This window comes from Nuphar pumila, chromosome 12, assembly GCF_984573655.1.
Source record: "Nuphar pumila chromosome 12, dmNupPumi1.hap1.1, whole genome shotgun sequence".
Lineage (NCBI taxonomy): Eukaryota > Viridiplantae > Streptophyta > Magnoliopsida > Nymphaeales > Nymphaeaceae > Nuphar > Nuphar pumila.
The window spans coordinates 25278776-25284436 of record NC_143260.1 but is presented as its reverse complement, the minus strand read 5'-3'; the positions used below and the strand labels follow the sequence as shown (position 1 = coordinate 25284436).

Below are 5661 nucleotides of genomic sequence, written 5' to 3'. Positions count from 1 at the left end.
CACATCTGTAGCGTCTGATCTACTGAAAAAGTTGATAAATATGAAAAGATGGTTTCTACCAAATGTTGTCAGTATCGGTACATATATAATATATTTTATATATAAGTACATATATTATATAAAATATAATACAAATATCATATACATTATATATAAAAATATGGTTATACATATATTAATAAAATTATACATTAAACATATATAATGCATATTATATACAATATATTGGTAACATCCTATAAAATATACATAATATATACATATATTTACATATTTTATATAGAATATAAAGTTAACAGGACTCGGCCGAGTCACTCAGATAATATATAGGAAAGCTCACATCCTACTAATTTACCTTTTCAAGAACAGAAACCAGTGGAATATCATTCTGCAATTGGGCGCAACATAAGGGGAAGGACCAGTACAAGGTTGTTACTTGAATTTAGCAATAATAGTTCCAGTCATGAAAACCAGCATCCCTAAACAACTATCCATATCTTCCCCTTAGCCACAACCACAAAACAAGGATAACCACATGAACTAAACTGGCCCAACGATAGACATCAAAAGGATGCGGACTAAAAACAAATAACAATCTCAACAAACACCTGACCACCTCAAAACCCCGGCATTTTTCCAGTAAGATGATAAAAACATCTGTTGACAGCAGGAGTTATCATCAACCATGCCCTGCCTGAGCTCTAGGGAACACTTACTAACAAAAGCAGCACATGCAATTCGATTTGAATGGTCTCAGCAAAAGCAGCACATGCAATTCGATTTGAATGGTCTTAGTTACAAGAAACCAACATCTACGGAGAAACGCTAACCTTGTGAAATATAAATGACTTTATATTTATTGTCACTGACAAACAAAAGGACAAACACAAGAAGACCCACTTGCAAATTATTGTAAAGTTTAGCCGTTTCGATTAATTACCAACAGATAACATTAAAAAAAGCCAATAATTTGCTTGGAAACTTTAGTGCTTTGGTCTTTTTGCCATTCCCTAGAAAGAAGCGAGAATAAAATCCACTTGCACTTTTAGTAGAAAATGATGGAAGATAGAAAGGATTCTATTTAGCTAATTATGTAGTAACTAATGAAATGAGAAACAAAGCCATCTAATTTTTATGCACAACCCATGGACACTAGCTTTTATTACACAACCACCATTAGGGATCGGATGAGTTAGCTGGATGGTGAGCTTGACCTATCATAATCGAGAGGTATCAGGTTCGAATCCTATGGGGTTTATACCTCGCTTGCCTATCGAAAAAATTAAGTAGAACATTGATTATTAGTTCATCCAAATTTTTCCATCTTAGAATGCCAGTTTAAAAGGATAAAATGGATATAAGCCCATCAATATTTTCAGTATAAAGTAAGAAAATATCCAGGAATTTTTACTCCTTAATAGGGTCCAGTTAAGGGTTGGGTCTGTGTTAATTATGGGAAGCCAAAAACTCAAATGGGCACTAGAAGTGGTGGGATTGTAACAGTGACATTGGAATAGGAAAACAGAGAAAATAAAGGAATTCATAAAGGTAAATGTTTCACACATGCATAAAATATAATCCGCAAGTATATTGTCATAAACTGAGAACAGAATGGCAATGAGATGAGCACATTGTGTTAACTATGCATTTGATTATTTCAACTTTGGAAATATAGTTGATGATCACATTCTATTAACTATGCATTTGATTATGGAAATATAGTTGATAATCATACATACCTCATAACAAATGAACGCATCAAGGTATCATTCATGTGTATGAGAGTAATCAGTTACTATTTAACTGAATTAAATAGGTCACATCCCAATCTGATTATCTAAATGATTTCATCTTGTATAGGTTCCTCTATCTAGTCAAGAACAAATTGATTTTAGTTAAAATCCAAATCCAAATCATATATAGAATCACACCTAACAAAGTTAGGAAGCTAATCAAATCGAAATCTAGTAAGGTAACTCCAAATTCGAGCCGAAATCCAACTCTGAAGATAAAGATGCTATACCCAATTATGCCATTTTTGTGAATACCAACATTGGAAACATATTTGAACCATTGATATACCCAATAATTATGGTTTCTTCATTCTCTTTCCAATAAAATTCTCTTTTATCTGCAAGAAAATCATCATAATATGGTAGTATTTGTATAATTTGTTATACTTTACTGCTCATAATGATTACATCAAGAAACATGTTCTTCACACAAAAAATAGCAATTTACTAATAGAATAATCATAGGTAAGGTTTAGCATTCTGCGTTTTTTTTAATTAACAGCAGAATGCGACTTTGTAGCTATGGTTACTCTTATCTATTGAATACCTCAACCAACTCTCTGTAACACTAAATGTTTCTTCTTAAAGGTCAAGCTACCACATCAACTATACTAGAGGTGATTTATTAGTTTAAAACTTTAAATACAACCATAAGAACATTGAACCATAATTGTTGTTGGCTAAGAACCTATTATGATTGTGACCTCTCAACTGAAACTCACACATAATTTGAGCTTTTGATTAGAAAATCTAATTATAGGGGTCAATATGCTGTTCAATACCAACATCTAAGCACATTCACACACGGTTATATCCAGCCACTTATCAGATATAACTCATCAAGTTATAGAATAAGCAAATTTGTAGTCCCTACTGTGATCAATACATACACCACTATTTGTCTATGTAGTTCATTAAGTTAAATCATTATCAATTATAGTTTGAACCATTGTTATTAAAAATGTGCCTCAAGGTGCCTTGAGGCACAGGCATATAGCGTAAAATCCCTAAGGTTTTAGGCTCATGGGTTATGAGGCATACACCATTGGGCGAGGCGTGCCTCAGCGTGAGGCATGCACCTCAATTAATCCAAGTCAAATGGGAGTTAAATCCCCCATTTGACCAAGATTTTGGGGGAGGCCGGACCCTAATTCCATTTTCACTCTCTCACCTCTCGCCTCTCCCTCTCTCAATGCATTTCCCTCTTCTCTCTCGCCTCTTGTCTCTCCCTCTCTCTTTGCATCTCCCTCTTCTCTCTCGCCGCTCGACTCTCCCTCTCATGCCGTGTCTCGCCTCTCTAGCGTCTCCAAAAGAAAAAGAAGACCTGCAGGTACTGTCCCCTCTTCTTCCTTCCCTTTCTTCTTTCTCCCCCTCTTCATTTTTCTCTTCTCCTTTTGCCTCTACCTCTTCTTCCTTTTCTCCCATGTTGTTGCTGTTCTTCTTCTTCTTTTTCTCTCTTGTTCTTCCTCCTTTCCGCTCGACTCCTTCCACTTCTTCCTCTCCTTTCTTTTTTCTCCCCCTCTGCATTTTCTCTTCTCCTTCTTCCTCTGCCTCTTCTTCCCCCATTGTTTCTTCCTCTTCTCCCATGTTCTTCTCGCATGTTCTTCTTCTCCCATGTTCTTCCTCCCTTCTGCTAGCCTCCTCCCTCTTCTTTTGATTGTTATTTGTATGTTTTTATTTTTCTAAATTTTTATTAGTTGGATTTTATTTTTCTGAAAGAATGCATAGTTAATTTTTCTTTAAAGGCATGCATAGACAAACTCGATGAACATTAGATGTACCAGAATTTATGGACCTTCTGGTATCCAACCTTGAATATTCTAACATATGATAACACATAGCTCTAGATTGAAAAGCAAGAATGTAACAATCTAACTTGGAACCCAATGCATGAATAGCATCTTTACCTCTAATTTTTTCTTTTATGATTATCATGGATTGTTTGATGTTTATCTCATTAGCAATGTTAGTGTCTCGAACCGAGCCTTCAGAATGGGGCATGTGTAGTGCGAAGCTCTACTAAGTGAAAAACATGGGTTAGGACTAATTCCCCCAGGGATCACCTTAGGTGATTCCAACCGAGTACGGTGACTCGGGGCTAGGCAAGTGAATACCTAGGCATCGGCGAATGAGTTTGGGTGTTGCTCTTCGCTATGGTGTTCAATCATCGTTTGGTCTTCGGACAGGGGGCTGCAAGGTCTTGTTCCTTTAATGGCAAGGTTTTGTTGTAGCGTGTGCATGTAGTTGCAATACGCTTCATGGCTCACAAGGCTAAGGCAAGTTTGTACTCGTTTCGGAAGTGATAGCTGGTACGGGACGACTATGCACAAAGAGGCATGGACTAGATAGAATACGCATTCGGAGATGCGCTTGCTTGATCAGCTTCCGCTAGTCAGATGCGCACAAGGTGGTGGGCAGGGCCAATGAAATCATTCAGCACATGAAAAATTGTTGGTGCGTGGCCTTTAGCCGTTAGGCTGGCTAGACAGGGCAGTCTAGCTCGTCGCGGGTTTGCAAAAAATTCTATGCCTATGACAAATTGGTATAAGAACAAAAAAATTCACAAAGACCTTTTTGTTCATTGAGTGCGACACTGAATAGGACAGTGATGGTTTGTCCTGGTTACGTCAATTTGAGTAGCTAAAGTGTTCTTGACCGAGAACAAAAGCAAGATGCTAGCAGAGTGATATGGGTCATCTTGTCAATGGTAAGCAAAAGTGTAAGGTTGTTGTTCAGTTGGCTAAGGGAACGTGGATAAGCCAAAGATTCATACTAGTTGTATGTTAGGCTCACAGGTGGAGTGTGGCGTTTGCCTTGTGCATGCAAAGAATGCATGTTGGATTCAGCTAAATGGATTTGCACCTTTGGGTTTGGAAGACTCAATTGAACTTATGTATTCTCTCCCAAGATTGTGGGTTAGAGGAGTGCCCATCTTGAGCATAATGCTCGCTGTTTTAGTTTCTTGATTTAAAGTTCCTCTGTGGATTGTATGTGCAAAAAAATTTGTTGTTCGTGGCTCGTCGGTTTAATTCCTACGAGAACGCTTTGCTGGCTTCATATGAGAGTTGCAGTGTGTTGGCTCCGGACGAAAGTTGCAGCATTGGATCGTGTTGCACCTTGTGTGGACGAGTGCTTAGAAAGACGTTTTGAAGGACTGCATTGGGGTGATACGCAAGTACGCGTCCCCCACTTGAGGACTAGTTTGGACCATTGGAAAAACTGCAAGTTTGTGCCTTAAGAGAGTTGATATTCCTGCGGCACGCGTTGGTGGTTATCCTTCTCTACGAAGACCACTAAAAATATCGACTTTTTTTAGTTTTATATGTCTTTTGCCCTAAAAATGGACAAAAATTGACTCCATCAAAGTTGACCGAGCCCAAAATGTGGACGAACTCGGCCCCGATGCATTGACCGAGTCGGACACTTGGTTGTACGTGTCCGCACCCATGTCGGGGCATGTCGACGCAGGTGCGTCGACCTTATAGCCGAGTCCGTGTGACTTAGATTGTATCGTATTATATCATAAAAAATCATAATTTTTTAATAAAAAAATTTCAAAAAATCATGAAAATTCAGAAGAAAAAAAAACCAAAATTCTAAAAAATCATCACACATAAAACAATGATAAATTGCACAAAATACAACCATAAAATCACATATGAAGCATGTCTCTATGAGTTGCATAAGACATCAACTCTCACAAGAACAATGCAAAATATTAAATATCTTCCAATTAAGAACATGTCATAAGACTCATACTTTCATATTACATAAACAAAAAATATTATGGCAATAGCTACACTCGATTTTCGGTCAGTTTTCACTCATTACTTGAGTGCCCCATTGTCATGTTGGATCATCTAATGTC

General features: G+C 37.4%; 1 long non-coding RNA gene across 1 annotated transcript; it reads right to left on the bottom strand.

Moving 5' to 3' along the window:
• Positions 1-1315: 1315 nt before the first annotated feature.
• On the bottom strand, positions 1316-5262 carry LOC149820361 (uncharacterized). Its single transcript, XR_016426645.1, has 2 exons — positions 2024-5262; positions 1316-1870 (listed from the first exon to the last, which is right to left on the bottom strand). It is a non-coding gene; the product is annotated as an uncharacterized LOC149820361 (long non-coding RNA).
• Between the last annotated feature and the right edge of the window lie 399 nt (positions 5263-5661).